This window comes from Rana temporaria, chromosome 7, assembly GCF_905171775.1.
Source record: "Rana temporaria chromosome 7, aRanTem1.1, whole genome shotgun sequence".
Lineage (NCBI taxonomy): Eukaryota > Metazoa > Chordata > Amphibia > Anura > Ranidae > Rana > Rana temporaria.
The window spans coordinates 132,167,938-132,183,475 of NC_053495.1; the positions used below are offsets into that span (position 1 = coordinate 132,167,938).

The window sequence follows — 15,538 nt, forward strand, 5'->3', positions numbered from 1 at the left end:
CCTAGAAACCATGGCCCAGATTCTCAAAGGGCTTACGACGGCGCAACGCAATGTACGCCGTCGTAAGTCCTAATCTGGGCCGTCGTATCTATGCGACTGATTCTTAGAATCAGTTACGCATAGATAACCATTAGATCCGACAGGCGTAAGGCTCTTACGCTGTCGGATCTTAAATGCAATTTTTTTTTTCGCCGCTAGGTGTCGCCTCCGTCGTTTTCCCCGTCGAGTATGCAAATTAGCAAAATACGCGAATTCCTGAACGTACGCGCGGTCGACGCAGTGAAGATACAACTTTAACGTTAGATTTGCGATACGTAAAGTTGCCCCTGCTATATGAGGGGAAACCAATGTTAAGTATGGCCGTCGTTCCCGCGTCGAAATTAAAAAATTTACGTCGTTTGCGTAAGTCGTCCGTGAATGGGGCTGGACGCTATTTACGTTCACGTCAAAACCAATGACGTCCTTGCGACGTCATTTAGCGCAATTCACGTCGGGAAATTTTAGGGACGGCGCATGCGCAGTACGTTCGTGCGGGAACGCGCCTAATTTAAATGCTCCACGCCCCCTACCCGGATCATTTGAATTAGGCGGGCTATAATCATAATATAATAATAATATTATAATAATAAAGCACTTGCCTGTAAAACTTGCGGCGGCGTAAAGTAAATCACATACGTTACGCCACCACAGTTTTGCGCGATTCTACGAGAATCTGGGCCCATGTTTTTGTGGCAAAGCTTAATTGAACAAGCTGAACTTATTAGCTGACTGGCTACTATGCACAGCTGCACCAGATTCTGCACTCTCCAGTTTTAGTTTATCACCCCATAGTGTCGTATGACTACAACAGTTAACATTAAAGGCTGGGTTCACACTAGTGCGAATTGGATGCAGGATTTCCCTGCATCCAATTCACATGACAGGAGAGTGTGCCCAGCTCTCAATGGAGCCAATTCAAAGATCTTCGTGGCGGCTGCGGAGCAGATTGCACAGGGGTACTGTGCATCTTTGGCTCCGTTTCATGTCCCAATTCAGGCAAACATTTGGGCCTGATTCATGACTGAAACAGGGACGCATTGGACCCCTGCTGTGAGTCGTGTCTGCACTAAGTGTGAACCCAGCCTAAAGGATAAATTCACCTTTGGGAATATGTTACATGTTTCACCCATTTTTAGGGTGGAACCTGTAACATGTTCCCGATGCTGCAGCCAAGTATGACAATCTATCTGTGTTGTCTGCTGGGTTGAAAAAAAAAACTTCCCAAAGCTGTACCCCAAAAAATGCTAGCCTGGGCAAAGGACTAGACCCTAGTATTGCTCATTGTCTCCCTGCAGATGATCTTTTCCCATCACTAACTTACTTTATTCTGCACTGTGTCTCTGTAGAGCTCTGGAAGTGATAGTCTCAGGGTTTTGCTTCCTCATGTCAGAGCCTCAAGCAATCACAAATTCCACTCCAAATCTCCTCAGACTAGCAGCCAAATGCAAAAGGGTGTTGCCTCAGGACACTGCATAAGACCAATTAACATTTTTATACATCATTTTTCATTCCTCGCTTTTTTTTGTTCTATTTTTTTTTTGCTCTGTCTATAACCACTACAACAAAATGGCTAAGGTTAGGCTTTGTATCCTACCCCTTCTGTGAATACAAACCCAGTCAAATAGTATATACAGTGCCTTGAAAAAGTATTCAAGCCTCTTGACATTTTCCACATGTCATGTTACAACCAAAAATGTAAACATATTTTATTGGGATTTAATGTGATAGACCAACACAAAGTGCCACATAACTGTGAAGTGGAAGGAAAATGATAAATGGTTTTCATTTTTTTTACTAATTAATATCTGACAAGTCTATTCAGTTCCCTTTACTTTGATACCCCTGACTAAAATCTAGTGGAACCAAATGCCTTCAGAAGTCACCTAATTGTGTGCAATTTAATCTCAGTATAAATACAGCTATTCTGTGAAGCACTCAGAGGTTTCTTAGAGAACTTTGGTGAAACAGACTCATGAAGGTCAAGGAACATACAATACAGGTCAGGGATAATGTTGTGTAGAAGTTTAAAGTAGGGTTAGGTTATAAAAAAAATATCCCAAGATTTGAACATCTCATAGAGCACTGTTCAATCCATCATCTGAAAATAAAAAGAGTATGGCAAAACTGCAAAACTACCAAGACATGGCCGTCCACCTAAACTGAAAAGCCGGGTAAGGAGATTTATTCAGAGAAGCAGCCAAGAGGCCCATGGTAACACTGGAGGAACTGCAGAGATCCACAGCTCAGGTGTCTAAATCCTTAGTCTTCATATCAGACTAATAACTTCCTGGAGTCCTCTCTTTTGAAATTGGGGTCATTGAGAAACCCCACCCCTTTTAAAAATGTTTGTCTACAGTATATATCTCCTTATGTCCCCCCACCTCTTGTCTATACTTTATTAATTATTGATTGCACCTCCGAAACGTTGTGTTCATCAGGGTTATACAAATTTGATGCCATTGGTACAGAGTTCCGACTACCCTACATAAAATATTCCCATACACATCTAATCTTTGCTGGAGGTATGAGAGGGAAGAAGGCTTCTACTTGCATATTTTCTGGCAATGTCTGAAAATTTGCTCTATTGAAACCAATTTCACCAGTTGGTACTTAATCTCACATCAGTGGACCCTGGCACTCACCCTATGTGTTACTTACTTCCCCTCCATAGTGTCCTCCTTTCAGAGTATAAATCTTTGCTTATAGTACACTTGCTAAATTAAGCCAGGGCTTGCATACCTGCTTTATGGAAACAACCTATAACACCTCCCATTTCTTTGTGGCGAAGACTGGATTCACACCTATGCCTTTTTAGTGCTTTTTGCATTTTGCAGATTTGCACTACAGTCTATTTAACATGGTTTTATATGGAACACGTTCTGTAGTGCAAATCTTCAAAATGCAAAAAGCACAAAAAATGCATAGGTGTGAATCCAGCCTAAAATCAATGATGTTGAACACAAGGAATGCCTCACAGCTTCCTTCTATCATAGAGAGAAGGTTCATAATGCATGGTACCCATGGTCAATTGTTTTCTATTGTTATTACCAGGAGTTGATTAAGCCAGTGAGCCGATTAAGCTAGTAAGGCTCAACATAAGACATTCTACTAGGGCCAAATGTATTTATTGAGACAACTAATCCATGCTGGGTCGAGTTCCCTCCCCTACTGGCATATCCTCCCTCCCTCTTATTTTCCCCCTCCCCCTGTACCCCCACTTTTTTTTCCTTCTGTTCTTTTGGTTTGCTTCCTTATTGAAAGGTTTGGAGCACAGGTCTCTGGCAGGCAACTTATGAATGACTTGCAATCTTGGCTAAAGCAGCCTCTGTTCTGTTGTTCGGGAAGTTTTCATGGAATTTTTACAGAATGCCAACATTGTAGGCCTTTGGCCTGCTGCGCTTTACACAAGCTATGGTATTATTGACTGTACTGTGACTCCTCAGCAGAGTCCGAACTGCCTTTTCTATGTTGCAGTGTCTGTAAACACAGTCTGTAAAACAATAATTTTTCTAAATAAAGAGAAAGATTTAAGGTACATCAAGAATCAGTGTACTTATTTTCAGTGTATGGTATCATAGAAAATAAAGAAAAAGGAGAAGGAGAGAACCACCAAAAATTTTTTTGCAACATTCAACTCTTTCACAAGACATCTTAGTAGTGGGAGAAAATAAGCATTAGCTTCTTCCAACATGTTTGGTCTTTTTGCCATGTGCTTTTACAGAAAGCAAGCAGAAAAGACAGATTTTACAGAAGAAACAACTGATGCAACCAATATATTGTTCCCTCCCTCGTAACAAAACATTCCTTTCCCTACACATGCCCAATGTAGTGGGGGGATGCTGTTGCCGCAGCATCTTCCTCCGTTATCCTTTAAGGAAAGAAATATATCTGATTTACTGCCTCCCTTGTATTTTCATGCTAGATGTGAGTGGTATGTACCTTTAAGAAGGAAAAGAGGAATTTCTGAAACACTACAATACATGCTTACTAGGGGAGGGTCCCTAAATATTGCGCTGATTCATATTTTGTGATCTATCTTCAGTCAGCCTCAGAAAAAACTCCTTTGGGATGTAGCCCAGAATGCATGTTGTTATAATCAGAATTTTCAGAAATTATGCCGCTTATAAAGGCCATAATAAACACAATTCATATCCTCCCCTGATTCTGCTTTCAGAGAATATGTTCCGGCCATTCATCCTCAACATAAGCTTTTTAGAAATACAAGCCTTCATTATGTGGAATGAGAATGGTAACTGAATAGCAATAACCATGGAATACTTCCTAAACATAAAATAAAATGTAGCCAAACGTGTCAGCTGTGCAAGGCATCATTTATGGATACTGCCCATAATGTACGTATTACACGGATAAATGTGTGCCATACCATCCTGTTGGCATTTTTATACCATATAAATTCACAGGAAACCACTTGATTTTGTTTTTTTATGATTTGAGATGTGGAACACAAAACACGCAAACACTCAGCACTGTAAAGCTTGATTTGATGCATGCTGGAAAGTACGTGGACTGAAAGCATCTCTCTCTCTCACTTCCTTTACTTAGACAATATTGCGATGCAATGAGGCAGCACAGTACATGTAGTTTTCCACCATGATAAATTAATATGTCGTATGCGCTGTATTCTTAAGCGTTTGAATGAATACAGATCAACTCAGGTGAAATGCTTTAAGATGTAGAAACCGGTGTTTACTCTTGAACACCATTAGAAGAACCATATATCTCTCAATCATCTCAGTTCATTGAGTAAAATGACAGGCATGAGCTTGTGCACAGGAAAGAAGTGGTGTAACACTTGACAAATGCTTTTTCTCTTGACATGCTGTAAATTTAGATTATTCAAACGTGTAGCATATGGCTACACTTATGGATGAGAATGTCACAGGCGTTTGTAATGCTTGTTGCATCACTAGAAGCGGTGGATGTTTCTAGCATGAAGTGTATATTATCACCATGATTGTTTTCTATAGGAAATCAAAATAAAGTATTCATCGGTTTCCAAAGGCCTTTAACAGCAGTAACAATTGAATAACTTAAGGCAGGAAATCATGGGCGGTCTATGCAGACTGAGCTTCAGCACAAGCCCCCCCAAAAACATAAAAAATAAATAAATGAGTCATCAGGGTTGGAGGGGGGCTTTTATTCAGACAAATGAAAAGGCAAAATGTTCAGGTAAAGGAAGACTATCTTACCATACTACTACTCCCTGACTTTCTGGAGAGAGCAAAAAATTGAACATATGCTACATTCTCTGGAACATCTAGAATTGTTAATTGTACCCTTTTGTTAAATTTTACCCTTTGTTCCAAACTCCTCCTACAAAATAATAGTGTACTTCCTGTACCTAATCACTATTGTTATGCAACCTCATAGCTCTATATCTGCAATGTGAGATCATTTAAGGCACTCTTGCCTCTGACTGCTAGTCCCATGAGATTTGGAAATGTTACTACTGTGCTGTGCTATGTACTGTTGTAGGAACAGTAACATTGCATGTTCGCCCATTCGCCAAACAGTGAACAATTTGGGGTGTTCGCGGCAAATTCAAAAAATGGCAGAACGCCCTTTAAAAGTCTGGGAAATGGGAAAAATCAAAAGTGCTCATTTTAAAGGTTAATATGCAAGTTATTGTCATAAAAAGTGTTTGAGGACCTGGGTCCTGCCCAAGGGGACATGTATTAATGCAAAAAAAGTTTTAAAAACAGACGTTTTTTTCGGGAGCAGTGATTTTAATAATGCTTAAAGTGATTAAGGGTGAAAACTCTGAATAAATATATAGTAGTAAATAAAAGAAGCTGAGTCAATGAGAGCTTATGCAGGATAATGCCTGCTCACATAGGCTCAAATGGAGATGTTAGGCGACTTTCTCCTTAAAGGGGTGGTTCACCCTAAAAACTACTTTTTCTTATTCCACTGCCCCCCCACATTACAATCCGATTAAGGCTCTTATTATTTTTTTCATGCTGTACATACCTTAGTACAGCATATTCACCCGTGCATCCGGGTTGCGAGTCCCGCGGGAGTGGGCGTTCCTCACATGCTGGTGATTGACGTTTTGCCCAAAAACTAGCTCCCCCCCGTCGCGTAAGCCGCGTCACGGTTTGCGAAAGGAGCCGAACGGCGAGTCGGCGATATACTGAGCATGCGCATCGCCGTTCGGCTCCTTTCGCCAATCATGACGCGGCTTACGCGATGGGGGGAGCTCGTTTTTGGGCAAAACGTCAATCACACACATGTGAGGAACGCCCACTCCCGCGGGACTTGCAACCCGGATGCACGGGTGAATATGCTGTACTAAGGTATGTACAGCATGAAAAAAATAATAAGAGCCTTAATCGGATTGTAATGTGGGGGGGGCAGTGGAATAAGAAAAAGTAGTTTTTAGGGTGAACCACCGCTTTAAGGGTCTTGGCCGGATATGAAATAACAATGGAAACATCCATAGCGTAATTTTGTTTATTAAAAAATGAGCAAAGATAAAACTTAGCGAAATGGCTACTCACATTTAAAAGTGGGGCTGCTGGCTCTAATCAGTAGTCAGGGGATCTGCCATGCTCCCACCGCCTCCCACTGCACTCTGTCCGTGGCGTGTGTTCCACCTCACAGGAACCAACAAACAGCAGGGCCAGAAATGATGTACGCAGTGTGACCAGGACCATTTCAGCCTATGTGAGCAGGCATTATCCTGCATAAGCTCTCATTGACTCTTTTTGAGTAAAGGAGTCAATGTGCTCTGGTAAGCAGATTACTTATCCAGTCACTTTGGGTGTTTATTCAAGTTTGGTGAGGGATCACTTCTCTATCAGTATATCACAGCAAGCACGGAATGGACGTTTGGTGTTTTATGGACTTTGATTTATTATCATAATATTTTTTTGTGCTTAAGATTGGGACTGAATATTATTTGCACTAATTGATGTTTCACAATATTTTTTAATCATATGTTGTTTGATAATGTTTTGTGCACATTTGTTTATTTGATAAGGATTAGTGACTTCAGGAGTGCAGTCGTATCATTTTCATTGTTATTTTTAGAAATTATTAGCTCCCCTATCTTTTACCCATAATGCTTAAAGTGAAACAATAAATATTCCTTTCAATTTCATACCTGGGGAGGGGTGTATAGTATGCCTGTAAGGGTTCCCCCCTTAGTCCATTACCAGGCCCTTTGGGTCTGGTATGAATATTAAGGGGAACCCCGAACCAAAATCAAAAAAAAAAAGTGTTGGGATCCCCCCCAAATTCCATATCAGGCCCTTCAGATCTGGTATGGATAATAAGGGGAACCCTGCACCAAAAAAAAAAAAAATGGTGTGGGGTTAAGGATAAAGCTGCCATTACTTGTAGTGTCCCCACATACATAAACAGTGATATTCACAATATATGGAAAGGCGCTAAATCAGTTTCAGAATATAACAATAATAAAGTGCTGTAATGTAAATATATATATATATATATATATATATATATATATATATATATATATATATATATATATATATATAGACAAACATAATATCAATATGACAAATTTCCATAGGTGATCACCATAAGCAATAATAAACAAAGATCCAGTGAAGCAAAATGCAACTTTGATTATTATTATTTATTGTTATCACCTATGAATGATTTTTACTTGTCATATTGAAATTAAGTTTGTCTTTTTTTAAATATCTTTACATGTGAGCACTTTATGATTGTTATATTTTGAAACTCATTTAGCGCCTTTCCATATATTGTGAATATCATTGTTGCTGTACTGTCTTCCTTATATATTGTAAAGCTCTGCACAAACTGTTGGCGCTATATATTATTGAAATTTGCATTTTTTAAGAAGAGTCACTCCAATGGATATCTAAAAAAAAAAATGAAAGACATGTCATACTTGCTGTAAATATGTGCAATGTTTTTATACAGAGCAGCCCCAATCCTCCCTGCCGAGTGTCCCCATAGCAGGCTCGATCCTGAGCTGCACCCTGTGTGTCCATTAACACATAGAATGAGGCTCAGCCCTGCCCCCTTCTGTCAACTCACAAACTATGATTTACAGCAGCAGGAGCCAATGGCTTTCACTGCTGTCTCCATGGCCATGAAGGAAAAAAAGAGAGTGGAGAGAGACACTGCCACTACTCATGGGCACAATGCTGGATTGAGAGCAGACTCAGGAAGGTATAAGAGGCTGGGGAGGCATCTGAACACAAAGTTTTCGCCCCAGTGAAGAGATAAAAAGTAAAAACAATCATATATTTAAAACCACTTCATAACAAGTTTTTAAATTACATAAATATGGGAATTTGTGGTGATTGAGTTCAGGTCTACTTATAACATACAGTTCTATAGTTCATAAAGACCCTATTATTGAACAATGATGTGACAATCTTGACACATTCCATGATGAATATAATATAATAAAGCTACAAAGCACATACCTAATTTAATTATGTATTTAATAAATAAATATATATATATATATATATATATATATATATATATATATATATAAATTTTTGATTACTTATGAATGTGATTAGTAGATTATTATCATTAATAATGTATATATTATAGAAAGAACGTACTGTATCTGTGATCACATTTCTATCCTAGTATTGGTTTTCTATTTCAGCATTTTAATTAACCCCCTCATGGTGAAAGGTAACACAAACTATAACAATTGACTTTGGCATGGTTTAATAAAACTGTAAACATTTACCTACTTAACATATCCAAGGGAGTTTTAACTTTTTTATTTTTTTCAGCATGAATTGGGCTTTCATTTATGATAAATAGTAATTGATATCTCCTGTTTGTTTTTTGTTTTTATAACTAGTTGCCACCCGCCCACCGTCAAAAGACTGTGGGGCGGTGCGGCTCTCGTTCTGGGACGCCATCATATAGTGGTGTCCCAGAACGCCTGATTGCGCGTGCCCGCAGGAGTGTGCGGCGCAGTGATCGCGGCAGCACCGCATTGCTAAGACACAGAGCGACCTCAATCTCTTTACCCAAGTGATCGGCTGCGACCGTGTATAAAGGAGGGAGATGCCAGTAATTGTCTCTCCTCGCCTCACACTGATAGAGTGTGCGGTGAGGAGAGACGATCAGCGGCAAACCCGACGCAGGGGGACATCTCTAGGAATGACCCCACCGTCTCAGAAGACCACCAGTTTTGAGGGGAAATTGTCTATGGAAAGCATGGAGGACGACAGGAGCATGTACGTCTGAAGATGAGACCCAAGAGCGTTCCGCCGAACCATACCCTTTCCAATGAACCAAAGACTGTATGCGCTCACAAAACCCATGGGAATCAATGATAAACTGTATTTCATACTCTTCATGGTTCTCAACCTGAATTGGGTGAGGAAGTGGTACTTAGGTGGTGAAGCGGTTGCATACCAAAGGTTTTAATAAGGAGATGTGAAATACATTAGACATGTGCATTCATTTTCGTCCGAATGCATTTTCGCTCGAATTTCAGGTGTTATCGTTTTAACAAACGATAACGAAAGCACAGAAAACGAAAACCGAAAGATCTGACATGAACAAATGCTTTATTTTCATTTTTGTTGCGGCCGAATGTGCCTAACCTTAACTCTATTAGTCCAATATTATTCTACATAAAGAGAAAAGATTCGACATTAAGAGAAAAGATTCGACATTATAGAGACATGAAGAAGATTTGACATAGAGAGAAAAGATTTGACATAGAGAGACATGAAGATTCGACGAAGTAGCTAAAAACATACGATCTGGCGGTGTATTTCAAATTGGGCAGGTTGGGGGCGGGTTTCATTTAAATGAAGCGCGTCCCCGTGCCGAATGAAATGTGCATGCGTCGTTCCTAAATTTCCCGCAGTGCATTGCGCTAAATGACGTCGCAACAACGTCATTTTTTGAACTTAGACGTGAGTTACGTCCATCCCTATTCACGGACGACTTACGAAAAAAAAAAAAAATTTAATTTCGACGCGGGAACGACGCCCATACTTAACGTGGCAATTCTATGTATACGCCGAAAAATACCGGCTTTAACTATACGCCGGAAAAAGCCGACTACAGACGACGTTCGAAAATGCGACGGCCGCGTGTACGTTCATGGATCGTCGTAAATCTCTAATTTGCATACCCAACACGGAAAACGCCATCCAGCGGATGCCGAAGTATTGCATCTTAGATCCGAAGACGTACGAACACGTACACCTGTCGGATCTAACCCAGAAGCCGTCGTATCTTGTTTTGAGGATTCAAAACAACGATATGACACGGGAAATTTGAAAGTACACCGGCGTATCAGTAGATACGCAGGCGTACTTCGTCTGTGGATCTGGCCCAAAGTGATTGAGACCCCTATAATTACTACATTTTTTCAGTTCACCACTCTTCTATTTCACAAAAAATAGCACCAGCAGAGACAAGCATTTATGGATGAATCCTCGAGAAAGTGCATCGGCAACATGAGGGGGTAAGACACCAGGCTGAAGGTCAATTGAGCAATCATTCGCGCGGTGTGGAGGAAAACTACTGGCTTAATTTTTGTCAAAGACATCGCTAAATTTGCGATACTCCGCCGGGAGGGAGGAGAGTGAAGAGGTGCACAAGACCTTAGCCACTTTCAGAAAACTTGGCTTCCTGCATTGTGGCGACCAGAAAAGAACTTCAGCAAGAAGCCAATCAAAAGAGGGATTGTGCCTCTATAATCAAGTATAACCGATAACCACCGGGAAATGAGGTGAGGAAATTACTTGGAATTGGATTATATCATGGTGAAGAACCCCACCGGCCATGGTCAATGGAGAAGTGTCATGAGTCACATGGGCAGATTGTAGCGGTCTCCCATCAATAGCCTCAATGGCAATTGGAGTAGCATGAAGCTGCAGGGAAATCGAGTGCTTAGACACAAAGGCACCATCTATGAACAGGCCTGCTGCCCCAGAGTTGACTAGAGCCTGTATCTTGACAGCCGACTCAGTCCAAGAAAGGATAACCAGAACCAGGGGCTTATTCTTCTGTATAACTGGGGATGCAACAATGCTACCTAAGGTCTATCCCCTACAGGACCCCAGGTGCAAGCATTTTCCCAGATGGGTACAACAAGACTTCAGGAAGTGACCTGCTTGGCCACAATTAAGGCACTCTTATAGAGGGAATATTTGAGGTGGGTGACTACACAGAGTCTGGAGCAGCAGCAGGGACAGTCTGCAACACAGGTTTTACCAGAACAGCCTCAGTGGGAGGATCCAGGTGAGCAGGGCAAATCATGATCGTCCATAATGCTTTGGCAAACTGATCCATGTGGTGATCCTGCTCATCAAATCTGGAAAAAAATGTTACCAATAAGTGGATTGCCTGCATCTTCTGAATTCTTGGCCTTCGCCTACTGTCAGGAACCATGAATCAGGCTGAGACAGAAGTGCATTAAAAATCTCACTTTTTAATAAAATGGTACAAGCAGAGCAAACAGTCAAAACATAGCCAGGGCTTGGTAGCCAGAGCGGGTAGTCAAAATAAGCTAGTGAAGCAGGAATCCAGAGATCAGAGGAGTAGAGGCAGAAAACAGGATCAGGAATCACAAGAGAAGTCAGTCAGGCAAAAATCTTTAACAGCAGAGAGTATCTGGATATGTTAAACCGGTGAAGCCACAGGAGATCTGATCCAGGCAGTTTAGCTGACGAGGAGGAAATGAAAATGAGGTGACTCCTTGTAGATTGAAGAGTACCAGCAATGAACTGAGGCCACGTACACACGGTCGGTCCAAACCGATGAAAACGGACTGAAGGAACTTTTCATCGGTCCAAACCGATCGTGTGTGGGCCCCATTGGTCAGTTATCCTTCAGTCAAAAATTTAAGAACTTGCTTTAAAATTTAACCGATGGACGCCTAACCGATAGGTCAAAACCGATGGTTAGTATGCAAAAGCATCAGTTAAAAACCCACGAATGCTCAGAATCAAGTCAACGCATTCTTGGAAGCATTGAACTTCAGTTTTCTCTGCACGTCATTGTGTTTTACGTCACCGCGTTGGACCTGATCGTTTTTTTAACTGATGGTGTGTAGGCACATCAGACCATCAGTCAGCTTCATCGGTTGACCGTTTCGGATGGACAGACCGTGTGTATGCGGCCTGACAGCTGAGCACAGAACTCTGAGAAGTTAGAGCTGAGCCCGGCCCTGACAGAATAGAAATAATTACCTTCAGATATTTAATTTCTACATCAACTTTGAGTTTTGACAGTGCAGGCAGAAGAGGACCCTGCAAAGGGTCCAATGGGAGTAATACAGATTTCTATAGACATTAAAAAACATTTTTTTTAATCCTACCTAAAAACACCCTGACACCTAAATCAAGCCCCAATCTTTCTTTTTTTTTATAACACAGACTTTCTTAGATTTTTCTCTTCTAGTTAGGAGAAGAAGACACAGTGGGTGTGCTTACTAAAGGCAAATAGACTGTGGACTTTGCAAGTGCAGTTGCACTCATTATCCTCATTAAATGTGGTAAAGCTTCACTTTGTAAAGAATGCCCAATCAGAAACATCATTTTTGCTTGCATGTGGCTCTAATGAAAATGAGTGCAACAGTACTTGCAAATTGCACAGTCTATTTGCCTTTAGTAAATCAATCCCACTGTATCTGTTTACCCATTCAATAGGAAACATTGTACAGTGTTGGTTTGACTGCCAGTCATTAGTACAAGACCTGAAACTGTTTGTGACAACTCATTCTTTGCAATGAAAATTTGTGCTATGTAGCACACTTCTAACAATCACAGAAGCACATATGCTGTATGTGGTGCCACGGAAGAAGGCCAACCTCTGTGATATTGCATATACAGTATGTGTTACATCTGCATCAACAAGTTATGGAATAAATTGAATTATATGCTTTAAATTATTTTCAAAATACAATGTGATTCAATGCCTATACACCAAGCTCATTGTTTTGAGACTTTCTTGTACATATAACGTAAAATACTCATATAAATTGTCACATATCTCTATAGAGTATGCTTGTAATATACAAGGTTGAATTTGTTGTGCGTTGTTACAATAGATAAAGTTAAATAGGAACTTGAAATTTTCTCAGTACACATCATACTGACTAAACAATCAGATCATTTAACTCTGAAAAATGCTTGTGGATATAAAACAGAAAAAAAGGGAGGAGATAAACTTGAAAAGGAGAAAATTAAGGTGATGGTGAAATGTACTCCCCATGGGTCACCTCAATCTTTCCTAGTAATGTTTTTAGTGATAACTGTTGCGTTGGCAATTAGTTCTCCAAAGATCTATAGTGTTTGTAATTAGGTAACTGGTGAACAAATAGATACAAATACACACATTACTATTATAATGACCCTTTTAAATTCACTACAGATAATTTTAACCTGAAATATAGTTTTTGTATTGGCTGGGTGGAAATATTATGACTTCCACACATGCACTGCTCTCATTCTGACTATGTAAAAGAGAGGGTCACTTCTAAGTATAGAGGGCCAGATTCACAAAAGAGATACGACGGCGTATCTCCTGATACGCCGCCGTATCTCTGGGATACGATTGTCGTATCTATGCGCCTGATTCATAGAATCAGTTACGCATAGATAGCCCTAAGATTCGACAGGTGTAACTGTGTTACACCGTCGGATCTTAGGCTGCAATTCTAGGCCGGCCGCTAGGTGGCGATTCCATTGCGGTCGGCGTAGAATATGCAAATGACTAGTTACGTCCGCTTTGCCCGTCGATCTAAATTTACGTTGTTTCCGCAGAGATGCGTCGCGTAAAACTAAGCATGCCCTCTAGGTGGTGTAACCCATGTTAAGTATGTCCTTCGTTCCCGCGTCGAAATTTTAAATTTCCCGTCGTTTGCGTAAGTCGTCCGTGAATGGCGCTGGACGCCATTTACGTTAACGTCGAAACCAATTACCTCCTTGCGACGTCATTTAGTGCAATGCACGTCGGGTAATTTTACGGACGGAGCATACGCAGTACGTTCGGCGCAGGAACGCGCCTAATTTAAATGGTCCCCGCCCGGATTTACATTACACAGCCGCAAGTTTACAGGCAAGTGCTTTGTGAATCAAGCACTTACGCTAAAAACTTGCGGCGGTGTAACATAAATGTGATCCGTTACGCCGCCGCAGCGTAGCCCATTTCTACGTGAATCTGGCCCATAGTGTTTGTAATTAGGTAACTGGTGAACAAATAGATACAAATACACACATTACTATTATAATGACCTTTTTAAATTCACTACAGATAATTTAAACCTGAAATATAGTTTTTGTATTGGCTGGGTGGAAATATTATGACTTCCACACATGCACTGCTCTCATTCTGACTATGTACACAGAGGGTCACTTATATAGAATACTTATGGCAAAAAAAAAGGATCAAGGATGGGTGAAAGAAAATAAATTTATATTCAAAAAAGGACAATTATATAGCTTAGAAAATTGAGAACATTTAAACAGTTAAACAGTTAAACTCAAATTGATAGTACACAAATAGATATACATTCACATAAACATTGTTTGAACATCCTTTATATTCATAATCAAACCTCCATTTCCCTGTTAAAGCAGTTTTAAGTGTGTTTAAATATAACTGCAGACTTACAAAGAACCAGAAACGGGCTCTAATGCCCTGTACACACGATCGATGGACCGTTTTCATCGGACGAACCGATCATGTGTGGGCCCCATCAGTTTTTTTTCCATCGGTGAAAAAAAATAGAACCTGTTTTAAATTTGTATTATGGTTAAAAAAACGATTGAAAAAAAACGATCGTCTGTGGGGAAATCTATCATGTCGTTGTGTTTTACGTCACCGCGTTGGACACGATCAGATTTTTAACCGATGGTGTGTAGGCAAGACTGATGAAAGTCAGCTTCATCGGATATCTGATGAAAAACTCCATCGGTCCGTTTTCATCAGACGAACCGATCGTGTGTACAGGGCATCAGTAATCCACACAGACTTGATCAAACACACTCCCTCACCTTGTCTGCAGTACAAACTCTGTGTGATGAAGCTCGTGGGTGTGGCTATTTCTCAGTTCTACCAGCACAGAGCACTGCAGTGTGAGGGAGGAACCAGTATTTTTACTGCTTGTCAAAGGTATTTTAAAGCATGTTCAATCAAAAAGCTGTTACAAATACAAATCATAACATTTGTGGTGTAGGCATATAAAGAGATAAAACCAACATGTATTTCACATTTTAATGCTTACAGCCAAAAAAGAAGGCAAGCTAAGTTTTGATTGTTTGATATGGAAAATGGCACATTGCCTTTCCGCTTAAAGGATAAGTACACTTTAAAACAAACTGTATTAATCCTTCATTCCCCTTTCCCCGACCAAACTTCATCACCCATCACAGATGCATACTTACCTTTACATCTACTGGTGCAAGGCTTTGCTCTTCTGGCCATGCTTTCACACTAGTGCCCCATAGACCTCTTTGAGAATGTTTCCCAGGGTGCAGGGACA

General features: G+C 40.5%; 1 protein-coding gene across 1 annotated transcript in view; it reads right to left on the bottom strand.

Moving 5' to 3' along the window:
- DPYD (dihydropyrimidine dehydrogenase) overlaps positions 1-15,538 on the bottom strand; it is a 1,498,502-nt gene that overhangs the window by 915,973 nt on the left and 566,991 nt on the right. The window lies entirely within an intron of this gene.